General features: G+C 39.5%; 1 protein-coding gene across 11 annotated transcripts in view; it reads left to right on the forward strand.

Moving 5' to 3' along the window:
* The window catches only part of cald1a (caldesmon 1a), a 51,339-nt gene continuing 36,688 nt past the window's right edge, over positions 1–14,651 (forward strand). For all 11 annotated transcript variants that reach the window (XR_014627044.1, XR_014627045.1, XR_014627046.1 and 8 more), the window contains exon 1: positions 1–166. The gene's annotated coding sequence lies outside the window, so the exon portion shown is untranslated. The remainder of the gene's footprint in view (positions 167–14,651) is intronic.

The following is a 14,651-nucleotide window of genomic DNA, read 5'->3' on the forward strand; positions in this document are numbered from 1 at the left end:
GGAGGTCTGATGGAGCGAATAAAGGGGAGGAGCTTCAGAAACTCAGAGAGAGTCCTGTTACTGAACGCTGGAGATTTGGGAGTGAAGGAGCAGCTCAAGTCATTTTCTCTTAGCAGGTTTCTTCGCACATCTAAAGGAAGCACACTTCTTTCGCCTCATAGCGCAGGTGAGTTTTACCATCACTGCCAGATGTTTGGATAAGAGTTTACTAACTTTAGGCGCTTTTCACAAACTCTTCCTGCTTTTTTGATAAAACATTAACCATTAAGCGTCAGTCTCAATGAAGTCTTTTGTTGAAAAACGTGGCTTATACCGCATGCATTTATATAGTTTGTTGGATATAATATATTATTTTGTATTTTAAGAAAGTTCTAGAAGTTATAAGTGATGTGATACAGTTGCTTTGGAATACAAATGTACAAAAATGTGTGCATTGGTATGTGCATTATAGGGAGTGTTATTTGAGTGTTGGGGATGCTACAATTTTTTTAAGTCTCTTATGCTTTCGGTATTTCTTGTCCCCTTGGCTCCCACACCCACCCTTTTGCCAAACCCTTTAGATAAAGGCCTTGGTTGATTGGCATCTGCCGAAACTATCTAAATAAGGATGGGGAATGGAAATGGCATTTTGATACTCTGGTGACCTGATGAAATGTTTTTTTAATCATACTAAAAATTAACTCCCCCCATGTCATTACATTGTTTAGAGCATAAGAAACAAATGGAAAAAACATTTGTAATGTCCATGGTGTAATGGACACCATGACTCAGTTTAATTTCTTTTTTTTTTTTTTTATGACAAGAATGACATGTATAGGCAAAACCAATGGGATTTAAAAAAAAAACAATTATTCACCAATACATTTAAGTTTCAGGATTTCTTTAACCAAACTTGGAGTAAAGATGATTCTCAACTATGTTATGAAAGATATAATGGAATTAATTAAAATACAATTTTACTTCATGCAATATGCGTGTAAGTATGGCCATAAATGCCATTCCCATTCAATCCAATATATCTATACATTGTATCTAATTTGCATATTAATGTGTTCTTGGGGCAACATGTAATGAAAAAAGAAGTGTAATAATGTGAGTAATCATTTTTCAACATTTTCATAATGATATCTAATATTTCATTGGAATATTGATACTTTCTTTCCCTATTCACTTGTTGTGTCTCCCAAAATGCCTGATAAACATGACAAAAGTCTATTCCTGGGTCCCATTATTGCATTGAACTCTTTTGGGCTTTTTTTATTGATATTTTGGGGGGATTTTGTGTAAGTAAAGGACCATTCCTAGGCTTCTTTTGCATCCTATAGTCCACATACAGTAAGGAGGGCACCACTGTCACAAGATTAGGTTTAGGGATGCTGTAACGCATTAAGATTCTCAGTGGTATTGTCCAAAGTGGATTTGGAGTTTTCTCTGCCTGCCCGAGTCTCCACACTCTCTTCTCAAAATATTTGTGGCGTGGAATCAACGGCCATAAACATTCTTATATTGTTTAATTCATGTCTGTTGTGGGATTTGGGATTGAGCTGAGGGGGTGGGGGGTTTAGACTGGATGCTCTAGGGAATTTCTCTGCTGGGAACCATTGAGTGCTTGTTGAACTAAAGCGATGCATTTATGAAGCATCTTGATTGTTGCTGTTTGCGTTTTGGCAGCGCAACCATAAATCCCGACCTACAAAGAATGCAAGCTCTGTACTTATTGCAAACTATTAAATTAATTTTACGGCCCCATTTACTAACACAACCGCACAGGCCAGGCTTCGATGTCTACTGAATGGCAGCTGCATATTTGGCTGATTCAAGCTATAATGTGCATGCAGCTTAGTACAGAATCTGTCAGATTGTTACTTGTGACCTCGTTTTATTGCTCTGACCTTTAGTTGTACGAGTTAGAGCCTGAGGAAAGAGCTGAACGCAGAATAACCGAGTGATGTGCTGTCAGAGTAGCAGCACGGACAGTGAAGCGGACCAGTAATTGGCCATGAAATGGAATCTGATAATACTGTGGTGTTTGGAAAATATATGGGGAATGCCCTTGCCTTAAAAGGAACAGATTGAATATGGTGACATATGATTGGAATAGCCTCTGGAATGCAAAACAGCACTGTTTCCCCACATTTTGCACTTTTTCTCTCTTTTGGCTCCCTCTTTGTTGGGTTATGGTAACAGGCTTGCTGTAGGGGTTTAGACGGGTCCGTATTAAAACAGACATGTCCAGAGTCACTCATGTTGAAAAAAACTCTTCTAAGTCACAATGACCTGGGAGAAGGTCCAAATTTTCTCCCTTGTCAAAAGCACTTTCCACTGCCAAAAGGATGACTCTGTAATGCAAAGAGACAGATGGAATTTTTATGTTAAAGCCGCCAGCACATGTTCATCTACCTTCGTTTTTGAGCGCCATGCCCACATCTCAACATCAAATCAACAACTGATTCATAGAACCAAGTCCCTGCCCAGGGGCGGATCTACGGGTGGGGATTTAACAGTTTGCCCACCGTCAGATCCATTTTTATTTTTTATTAATACAATTTTCTAATGTTATTTGTTTTGTCATGCATTCAAACTTAATCCTAATATTAATAAGAATATGCTAATTAGTCTCATCAGTTATGTCACGCCAGTACTAATGTTAAGTTCTTATCCGGATTATGATTCTATCCGGATTCCAAATGGCAGCGCCCTTTTTATGTTATTACAAAAATGGCTAACCTGCTATCTATGACACATTTAAGAAAGAAACATGTCTAGACAAAGATGACAGGATGCCGTAACAACTTGGCACTTTTGTCTTTTGAAAGAGAATAACAGATAATTCGAATTATGATGATATTATCAGCATCTTAAATTCAAAACAGACGACTTTTCAGCCATACAAGGTAAGCTATGGGTAGGTTTTTAGTCTGGCCCGCCGTGGTATGGTTATGCAATATTTACATTTAATATTTGTGGGCAAAGGGTTTTCTGAAATGTACATATGCCACATGTACTGTATTAGCAATGGCATCTTGTTGATACAGGACTCCGTATGATTTCTCTTCATGATATAGTTGTTATTTAGCCTGACAAGCCCAAACACACCATTGGCAGGGCTCAATCCGAGGGGTGGGATAAACGGTTGTCTTTCAAATTCCCTCTGCATGCAATAGGACAGCGCTACAACCAACCAGAGCGTTTTCCCACCAGCGGAGCTAGCTGATAGATTAAACTTCTAGATTAAAACTCCGAACACATCTTCCTTTTTTAAGAATGACTTCAGTGCCGTTCTTTTTTCTTTTCTCAAAGGAAAGCTTAACTCCAAGTCTTCCAGAGTCGCCGCCAAAGCTGATTCGAAAGGCCGCTGTTCGCCAGCACCAGCCGCCATCTTCTTTGTTTTCAAGTAGCACGGAACTCACGCGGAACCATCACAACTCTGACGTCATTATGTTAAGCCCGCCCACCGACTCTATACACGATGTGATTGGCCTGACTGTAGTTTGGTTTTTCCAGCTCGCAAGCCCACGGAGAGTTGCTAGACGACACTGGCTGTAAAATAAAATTTGCTGCTGCTAGGGTGCGTCTAGATTTCTAGGCTAGTTGTTATTAGGACTCGGGTTGGATCTCTCTCTCCTGCTTTGTTTTTGTTTTCATTTTTTAACGTGGCAGCCGCTCACACTTGATGAGTGTGAAGTATGTCATTTCTGCGACACTAGTGGCAACTAACGGAATTTCAAAAAATAAAGTAACCATGCAAACGGCCCTTCCGCGTGTCGCGCCTGAAGCTCAAATATCACAAACACACCTCGTACTGGGACTTGAGAAGGCATGTCACAACAGGGGGAAGGAGATAAAAGGTCCAACATATGAGGAATACTTTTAGCTGTGTTGCTATGTGTCATGATGAGTAAGCAATTAAGCAGGCAACACTCTGCCTAGAGCTAACGTGAGCGTCTCGCTTTTAATAAATCCATCCAACCATTTTCAACCAAACCAAATATCAATTTTTTGACATGACGCACCACCACTATTTGAGGCTGTTCATTCTGTACATGAAATGAAACTTTATAAACTGGAACATTTGTCTTTTTGACAGAGTGCATGATGATGTTGTATTGAAGCGTATATTTTAGCATGTTGCAATGCAATACCCCCATTTGCTTAGACGTGTTCATGACCCGTTTAATCTTTGTCCTACATACTTGACTGTTGTCTCAGCACATTGTAAAAAGTTATAAAGGGATACAGTAGGGGGGGGGGGATGTAAACGTTGCACTTTCTTACTTCTTACTTTCTTACATCTTGGATCTTACTTTTGCCTATAGAACACTGAGGTTTGAGATGAAGTGCCGCTTAGGGACATTAAGCAACTGTTGGCATACATGATATCAAAAATATTGTGTTTTCTTGTTGAATTATGGTGTCGTTCCTTTCTCCTTTTGTTAATTCTCCCTGGTCGTTGTTTTAATTCATTAAGCTTTTTTTCACATTAGGTGTCAACTCCTAATGAGCACAAAATGAAATGAGTATGAAATTAAATTAGTAATTTTATATCACAGTAACAGTATCTATCACAATATAGGTATTGTTAGTTATTTTCCTGGAAAGATGACATTTGGTTTTTATATTACATACATAGTCTTTAATACCAATTTAAATGGCACTCTTTTTTTCTTTACTTGCTTACATATTTATTGATTTATAACATAATGACACAAGATTATTCATGACAAATTATAAAGTTTAGCATTACTTCTATACTTATATAACACTATATTTAAATACTAAAGACTAATAACAGTAATACAGTATAAATATGGCTGGATTAGCTGCATTTGAACTGTTGTAAAATAGCACATCAGTTGAAATCTATGTTAATATGGCAGGTTATGATGTTCTTTGGTACATGTAAATACATTTACTAGAGTGTCTTCACCAGACATAAGCGGCATGTCACATCAAAACTAATTCGCGCCTACTATAATCAATGGAGCTGGCACCCGTCTGTAACATCGTGAGTAGATTATAGTTTTCTTTGGTGTCAGACTGCAAGTATGAAAAGTATAGCTGACACATTTCTGCTGTCACATGGTAAACAGTCTCATACTACCCTATTTGGGCATTTGAACCCTCTAGATTAATGTCTTTCTGCTTCTTATCTGGTTTAGTCTACATTCACGGACTTGTTTTATCAAGAGCACTACATTTGCCAAAGCTCTATTTGGATCCTTCAAATGCATCAAAACATGTAATTATATTGACTCGAGCTGACAATTTAATTTGCAAGTTTGCATTATAGAGGTTCTCCTTAAATGTGCAAAACAATTTTCCAGATATGAAACTCCCATCGCTGTGCTAAAATCACGTTTGGTTATCCACAAAAAGATTTAGGCTCATAATGCATTCTCTTTCTGGTTTTATTACACATTCAGTACAAAGCATCCTCAAAGTAATTGTGTAAGCAGAGCTAAAATAACGTTTATTTTAGATGACTCTTGTAAAATGTTCAATTAACTTTTTGTTAGTGTGATTGACGTGCGGCAGAAACCTCAGGAGATGCAGCTCTCTAACCCTTCCCCCTTCATATGTTCAGCTATTCCTCTGCTGCTTTGAATCCGATAGCCTGTAATTTTAAAGCACTGGATCCAGGAACCGCAGTTGTGTAACGCTGCAACGTTTCTGAGCTTTCTCAGAACGGCTGGATCTGCTGAGCTCCAAAACCAGTGGTGACAATCGGGAAACGCAGCGAAACGGGGGCATTCCTCTATTGTGAAGTCAGAGCCATCTGAAACTGTAGCTGATGTTTATTTAGGTCCCTGCAAATATGCAATAAGTGCCCCAGATGTTTTGTTAGTAATATATAAATCTGAAATTCCTCCCGCCTTTTACATTAAGTCCTTCTGCAGCAGGATTCCTTTTTTTTTTTTGCTGTAATTTGACTTTGTGGTCTGTTTGTTGTCCTTTTATTGAGACGGCAGGTTTCAGTGGAGAAGTCTAATGGTGCCTGGCCTCGGGCTTTGAGGAGATCTTAAGTGCACTAGGCTCTTGCTCAGACCGTTGGTTTGTCAGGATTTTTCAGGGGTGACATTTATGCTTCTCTGCTAAGTCTGTCAAGGACAGAAGCACATTTGATATCAACTTTAGTGAGAATGCTTCAGTTTGGAATGAAAGATGACAACTGAGAAGCTGTCAATTGTCTGCCTTGAGAATGTAGCCAGTTTTAGAATAAGGAAACGTTTACTATTTTGGGGACGTAATCGTTGTTTTTGCTTGGCTGCAATACAAAGAACTTAATTATAGCCCAGCCATCTAAAGCTGTGACTTTTAAGGGGCTAGTTCACCTAGAAATTAAAAATTTGTCATCATTTAGGCCTACTTATCTTCATGTGGCTCCTCCAAACCTGAATTTCTTTCTTCTGTGAAATACAAAAGATCTTTTGAATGTCAATGGGGTTACAACGACATTGACTTTCATTGTGTGGCCAAGAAAAATTAAGCAATTTTTTTTCAAATGATCTTTTGTGTTCTACGAAAATCACACAGGTGTGGAATTGCATGAGTGTAAATGATGATAGAATTCTCATTTTTGGGTGAACTGTCCCTTTAAGACCAAGCAGCATCGTCGTTGGACATTTACATTTATGCATAGGAGATGCTTTTTATCCAAAGCAACTTGGATTGCATTTAAGGTGAACTTGTTATCCTTTTAAGCTACTGGAATGTTCATTGGACTGAATGAACATGCAACTGGTTTGTGCCAATCAATCCTATTATGAGTTATGACTAACATCTATAATTTAATAGTTATGTATAAATGTCAGGTTTTTTTCTGTTTTAGTTTTTTCAACTTTGAGTTGGTTTGTTGTTTGGATAGAGGTCATTGTTCATTGTTTGAGTTGGTATCCTGTTAGTTGGTTTGTGCTGTTTCTAGATCGGTTTCCTTTGTCTGTATTCATTAGTTACCATGTTTTTATTTTATTTTATTTCCTTCATGTGTCACAACTGTGTTTAATTAGTTACTTAATTTCTTGCCTAGTGTTTTTCCATGTATAGCCCTCCCTGAGTTTGTTTTTGTCCTGTGTTTATGCTGCCACATGTTTTTCCTGTGATTTTTTTTTTTTTTTCTTCTTTGTTTTTGTTTAAAAATAAAAGTGCTGCAATTAAATCCCTTTCTCTAATACTGGTTTCCCGACCTGCCGTGAAAATAAATTAAATACTCATAACCAAAGCTTCGTATCATTCTTACATCTCGGGTGACATCTTTCAAAGACCGTGTGATGTCAAGTTTTCAAAATTACCACAATAGTAACGTCCAGGCGATCAACAAATTATAATTTTTTTGTTGTAGTGAGCTGATTCTCATCTGCAAAAACATGCACAGGAAATGTCTCAACGAACCCATTTTCCCTGTCCTCTGCCTTGGCCGACCAAAATCCCACTAAACAAACAAAACTAGCCAAGAGATGTCCAACACATTCCATCAGAAATCACCCCGTGAGAGGGAAATGAAGAATTAGGGGACATATTAGGGGTCAGCCATGATGCAGAAGTGAAAGAACGCATGAAAATTGACGTTGAGTCTAGCATGAGGTCATGTTGATGTAGAGGCTTAGCAAAGGCCTGTGTAGTGAGTGCGAGTGTGCGCCAACAACACTCCCATAAAGGTGTTGAGGGAGAGCCAGTGAGCGGTGATTTGACGAATGCCGATTCTGCTGATGTAAGGAGCGCTTTAGCGAGCTGCTAGTCAAACTCTCCTGACCTCCTGACCTAAGAAAACAAGCATGCTTCTCTTTGCCGGCTCACTTTGTGCTCTTTCAGCCTTACATGGTCAGGTCGTATATATGTATACTTATCGCAAACCCAGCTGGGGTCAAAGAAAAAGCCAATCTTGTGAGATAATGTTGCTGCTAGCATGATGAAGTTGAGTGGTATCAAGTAACAGATGACCTACACGGGTTGCCAAAGACAAAAACTGACTGATGATGTTGAAAACAGAGCAAAATCCTCCAAATACCTCTGTGGATCTGACGCTAGTCTTCTTTTGTCTGGCTCTGTCTACACTAAATCCAGATCATACATTGGAAAACGCATCTTTTTCTCTACGTTTCAGCCTCACTGTCCACAGTGTTTTTGTCCTGCAAAAACTGAGCTTTTTAAAGACGCTCTCCCAAGTGGTTAAATTTGAAAACATAATTTTCACATTGTAGTCTGGACCGTGAAAACGGAGCTATTTGAAAATGATGATGCATGTTTAGTCATGTGACGCATATTATACAGATAGTTTATACCGGTATGTGCCTGCTGTGTGTTATTCACTTTCACAGGGTTGCTAAAGATAAATGTTACTTATTTGCAATTTTCATGCGTCAAAACACGAGGGCAACTGCGTTTTAGACCACACGCGGAATGGTGATTGAGTGCGACCTGGATACATGTTAGTGGTGAGATATTTGACCAATAAATTGGAGAATAGCGTGAGAACTTTATTATGTTTCTGTATCATCTCAGTGAGCATGTATTACAAATTTACACATGGCGCCGTAAGAGGATTTTTAGCGTTTTTCAACATTTCAGTGAGGACGTGAAACGTTTGGAAAACTCTTGAAAACGCTAGTGTGGATGGAGAGCATTTTGAAACGAAAAAGTTGTTTTCAAATGCTTTAATAGACCTCGGTCTTTATGTGTGCGTCTGGTAATAGTAGCAGCGGTAATTGTTTAAGAGTGCCTTTATGGAGTGAACTCTTTCCTTCTAATCAGAAGCATATTTACGTACTAGCACACTCGCCTCAGAAGAATCCTCAGGAATGCAAGGCAGTGGCGCTCACACGTACGTACCCTCACTTCCTTTTACTTTCCACTTCACATGTCATTGCATCCTTCTGAGAGAGCCAATTAAAGCTGATTAAAGTCCGACATCACAGCAGCCGGTGTGGCTGTCACTCAGGATTCCCTCTTCGAATGTGTATTTACCTGGGCATTGTTAAATGAAATGCATCCTGACGCCTTTACATAAGTGGAACTATACAGTACTTTGCTGTATAGGTGTTGGCTCGGTTTGTATTTGTAAGCTGAGAGGCACTGCGGAGTTAATTTCTTGATTGGCCCTTCCTCATTGCCTGGCAGTGAGTCAGACGCAGAAATGCGCTCTCATGGTGAGAGTTTTTAATCATCAATGCTCTGTGCGGAGAGGAACTGGCATTCAAGAAACTCTTACCTCATAATAAAATGTGTTATAAATGATTCCCCATTACAATCGCTCATGCTATTAATAAACCTCTCAGGTCTGGCTTTCTTAAAGCAGATTTTATTACCCTTCAGTCGGAGTCCAAACTAGCGGCGGCGCTTGCCTGCTGTTCTTTGCAGGGCTAGTGATTCTAAGTAAGCAGAAAAGGCATGGGATTTATTTGATACATGTCCCATTAGTCAGTAAGTGTATTCAGCATGAATATAATGTAATTCATAGGCGGTACTCATAAAAATATATATTGTATTTACAGTAAATCATTTGGATTCATTGTGTACCTGTAGCTCTGTTTTAAAACCTAGTGAGCTGCCTACCTAGACAGCATCTTAAAGCTGTTAAGGCTGTTCCAAAATGTCTATAATGTTTCTAAGATAAGACCAATGTTTCTAAGACCAAATTTGAAGGCAGCATTACTTACGTCCTTCAAGAGGTAGGCAATTGCATGTATTGCAACTAGCTTTGTGAAAAATACATTTTCATTTAAGAACAAAAATTACTGATAAAAACGATGACGTTTAAAAAAAATGTTGCCCAGTTTTTGTGGCCTATGTTTTTTAATGCTTATCAGAGTATGTTATAGCTTAGCAAAATGCTCAACCTCTATGGGAATCTGCTGTGTCTAAATTCGCATACTATCTGTCCTAAATAGTGTTTGAAATTAGAATTAGTGTGTCTCAAATTGTAGCATGTTGAAATGAGTATTCGGATGATCTTTTATTTCCGGCGGTAATTTGATCCATGCACACTCTTAACAGCTAATATTGCCCACAATGGATTGCGCTTTGGAGGAGGATTCAGTTCAGAACTACAAATAGGAATTAAAAGTGTTAAAAAACTACGAACATGGCAGATATGCAAGGCTGACAGTTCAGTAGAGAGGTTTAGATAAAGAGGTTTGAGTGATTTGATAATCCGTTAAAGATGCAATCATGACACGATAGTAATGTTCCAAAGTTGCCTACTCTTCTGGGCTCTAAAAAGTATCACAAAAAGTATTGACAAAAAGAGTACTTCTTTAACATAGGAGAGTTGCTCACATATATGGTTCAATTTCAATTACTCTGTTCCGAAACCCTGCCTATCTAGACAGCATCAGAGAGAAGTACTCTTTTTGTCAATACTTTTTGTCAAAGGTGCATTCACAATGTCAAAAACATAGTTTGGGCCAAATTCCAAGCCAGCACTGTATATTTCCTTTGTGTAAAAGGCAGTTTCTTAACGTACTCCTGGCTCTTTTAAAAAAAAAGTCCAAGATTGCATGATGAAACACTTCAATCAATGTCAAAAATTGGTGAATTAAAAAACGATGTTGTTAGCTTTTAGCTTAGCAACATGCTAGCATAAAACTCTATTGGAGTTGGCCACTAATTAGGTTAAATCTCAGTAAGGATGCTGCCATAAATAAAAAGCAGCTATACCTTTACAGCAGGGCAGCTCAATATATTCTAGAACAACCAAATTGTGGGGAAATTAGCATTTGGTGACGCTGAGTCCAAAACAATAGCAGCAGCAAACATACCCATTGTTTATTTCTTCCTGGCCTGATGCAAACAAAATGGGGAATGCAAATTGATAGGGAGTCGGCCGTAATTACAGACTCATCATTGTTAATCACTGACGCACAGCGCATTCAAACATGTCTTTAAAAGTAGGTTAAGGCAGTTGTGTGTGTCTTTTTGAGTGATGAAATACTTGAGGTTTTGATGAATGTGATGGAGGTCTATGTGTCTATGTTAGACCGGCAGTCCTCATTAAGGTTTGCTTTAATGAACATGGCCTCAGTAACAAGAACAATGGGCACTTGTTGCGATCACGTCTGACAGTCTGTGTGTGTGTGTGTGTGTGTGTGTGTGATTGCGGCTGCAATGCCACTCAAGTCTGTGACAGGCGTCTGCTAGACCACCGCGGATAATAACGGGCCTCCATTAGTCCAGGTTAGACTTAATGATCGAGAATTGAGTCGCGGTCGCCCGGGCATTTCTTAACCGCTATAGCGAGTCATTCAGGATATATGTCAACACAACCAATCTCAGCCCTCTGAATGGGTGCTTGTGTGTGGCATAGGTGTGTAAAAGTGTGTGAGACGGCCGACCAATGCCGTCTTGGAGTAGCGCCATTGATGCTTGGATTTGTGAAGTAATCTCATTTCCAGTTCAGCTATTAGCTATGATGAGGGACCCTCAACCAAGCAACTTGAAACCGCCCCATAGCTCCAATATTCAATTATTTACAATTTCATGCTTGCCTGAGATTTGTGTTTTTCTTGTAAATGTAAAGATTATGCAGCAGGAGTCCTTTATGCTGAACTCTGAGGTAATGATTTATGCACCTTTTTTCCTTAAAAGGGTTTGTACGCTGTTGCAGAGTGGAAGGGTATATTGAGTTGAGCTGCATGACGGAACGCTTTCTAGGCTTAACTGTGGCAATATTTCACTCGACTAAAATAGAGGAATTTATCACAAAGCTCGCAAAGTCTTCCAAAGCCGAGTAAATATAAGTGACTGCGTGTTTGTTCGAGAGAGAGAGAGAAAGAAAGAAAAAGAGAGATTTTTCTTGGAATTGGCAGTTACAGCCACATTGAAAGAAAGATTTTTTTTTTAAAGGTTTTCCTGAACGAACTGCACAGCCCTGTGGCACTAAACATAGCCATGGCGAATTTACCACACAATGTATTATATGCGACAACGTGGCCGGTATGACTGAGGTTCAGTGTGCATGTGTGTAATACCTGCGTCTTTATAGTTCATGCTGCCGTCTCTTAAGTGTCCGTAGAGGCCACACAGTGCTCAGCCCCTGACAACGCTGGCCTGGAGCCATGCTAATAATAACAGCCAGCAGAAATATGCACAGAAGAGGGGAGATCTGGTAGCGTAGCTGGAAGAGAGAGGAGAGGGGCACGGGAAAGGGTTCTTCACTAACACAAGAATGTGTCATCTAAGGAGTCACGTAGTGCAACATATTTTGCCTCGAACATGCATATCCATTGAGTTTAGTGAACTCATTGTCATGTTCAAGAATCCAGTTTGAGATGATTTGAGCTTTGTCACATGGCACGTTATCTTGCTGGAAGTAGCCATCAGAAGATATGTACAGTCATAAAGGGATGGACATGGTCAGCAACAATACTCAGATAGGCTGTAGCATTTAAACTATGCTAAAATGGTACTGAGGGGCCAAAGTTTTCCAAGAAAATATATCCCACACCATTACACCACCAACAGCAGCCTGAACCATTGATACTAGACATGCCTTCATGTTGTTTACGCCAAATCCTGACCCTACCATCTGAATTTACCCTACCCTCGATTCACCAGTGACCCTTTGTTAAAACATCAGTGCTTGTGTTCTGAGGGTTTGCTCACAACATATGGTTCCTCCTCTCAAACTCCCGAATGGTGCATCCTTGAGTAATGCCTGCCAGTGGGGTCATCTAGCCCGAAGCATACTCTTATTTCTGCTATCTCTTCTGAGGAATGCAACGTCCTTCATTTTTCAGAAAATGATCATCAATTAATTCTCTTAAAATCTCATGCACTAAAGAAGAGCACATTCCACTGTCTGAATTCTGGGCTATAAAACGGCCACATTGAGGAAGATTAATACTGATGGAATGGAAAACTGGATGGAAAAATGTCACTAGCCATGCCGATAACTCTCCTCAGGGAGTGAATGTTTTCGCACAGTTCAGAGATATAACAAATGAGACATAAACAAATGACATGACAGGAGTTGGTTTCTGAGGATGGAGGACAAGCAGAGCATAGCCGCTTTCCGACCAAGTAGTTACAGGAACTTAATTATAGGAACTGTCCACTTCTAAACAGTTCTATGAACTACTCTCCCCCAAACTCGGTTTTGCTGTTTGCGTTCGCACTGGATAAGTGGCCATAGGAACTGGTAGGAGGGGTAAGGGAGTGACGCAAGCACGGCGACTTTTATTTTGACGGAGCGAAGGACCTTTATTTTGGCGGCGCTGAGAACGCCAGAGCAAACAATGCTCGCATTCTCTGTGTTCATTAGTTAGCGATCTGTCTAACAGTACTGTTTAACATGTTATTAGATAGAATTGTTATAGAAAGTACACAGTATATGAAAAAAATGCCTTGTGGTTGATGTCCAGTGTTGCTAGCTGGGCAGATAAACATAATCATGTTTGACTTGGTCCCCTCAAAGTTGCGTTGGATTTTCTCTTCAGCATAAAGGTTTAGAGGCCCATCTATCACTGTTTTCCATGTTTGTATCTAGTTTCTGGAGTAAATATATAGGCTACAATCTGTGTGTTTACATATAGCTGTTTTAATAATGGCGGGTGCTGGTGTTTTGCGTGCGTTCGGTCATCAGCGTACACTAATGTCACGAGTAGTTCCTATAGTGCTGGTTTAGACCCTACTCTGAAGTAGGAGCTAAATTAGTTCCTCTAAATGGAGTTCCTAGAACTAAAATCGTTCCTAGTTCCTACGGTGCGAAAACGCCGACATCCGGGAACTTCCCGCAATAGTTCTAGGAACTGTGAAAAGGTTCCTCCGGTCGGAAAGCGGCTCATGTTGCATTGCTTGAAAGCCATGACCTGGAGTGTACGCTTCATGCTTTTGGCTTGTATTGCTACTATATAAGGCACAACAGGAAGATATTTCTCCCATAGTGATGTTGAGCAGGGCCTTAAATCACTCTGGTGGTTTTAACTATATTTTTTCTTTCAGTTCTGTTGCCATTCTTGTGAGCAGAATTCGATTGACACATTTTACAAGACACATCAGGAACTTCTTAGCTTTATGAGAAATACATTTTTATGTTCCATTAAATGTTCCAGCAAGCTGTAACATATACAGGAGAGAGTGCAACGTAGGGTGTGCTGGGTTATGTTAATTGTGAGAGAAAATGCAGCTTTCTCCTAAATGAGGCCCTCATGCTAGGCCAAATGTAGTATGTAATTGATATTTAGCAAAGCCTGATGTTTTCAGTACCTTAATTTGGTGTAGATGGTCTATATGCAGAAACAAACTTTGAGGGATATATCTCCCCCCCAAAAAATCATACTGTGTTGCTTAATGAAAATTAAAGCAAATTGGGTCTGTCCAAAATCTCAAAATGCACACAAAAACCACGACATTAGTCTGTAGGACTTGTTCTTTATATCCCAAGTCTTTTGAAGTCATGCAGTAGCTTATTGTGACGAACAGACCAATACTAAAGATTCACTCCTCTCTCGCTCTCAAAAAAAAAAAAAGACATTGATGTCGCAAGACCAAAGTGAGACCAATGATGTCAGCATAACATTTTTGTTGTTTATGCAACTTTAAAAGTTTATAGCTTCTGTGGAAGGGAAGATTATCAGTGGGTATCAAATTAAATTTGGGCTTGTTAATCCCACAAAGTTGTCATATGACTTAAGAAGACTTGCAATCATGTATGGACT

Source organism: Rutilus rutilus (genome assembly GCF_951802725.1).
Source record: "Rutilus rutilus genome assembly, chromosome: 4".
Lineage (NCBI taxonomy): Eukaryota > Metazoa > Chordata > Actinopteri > Cypriniformes > Leuciscidae > Rutilus > Rutilus rutilus.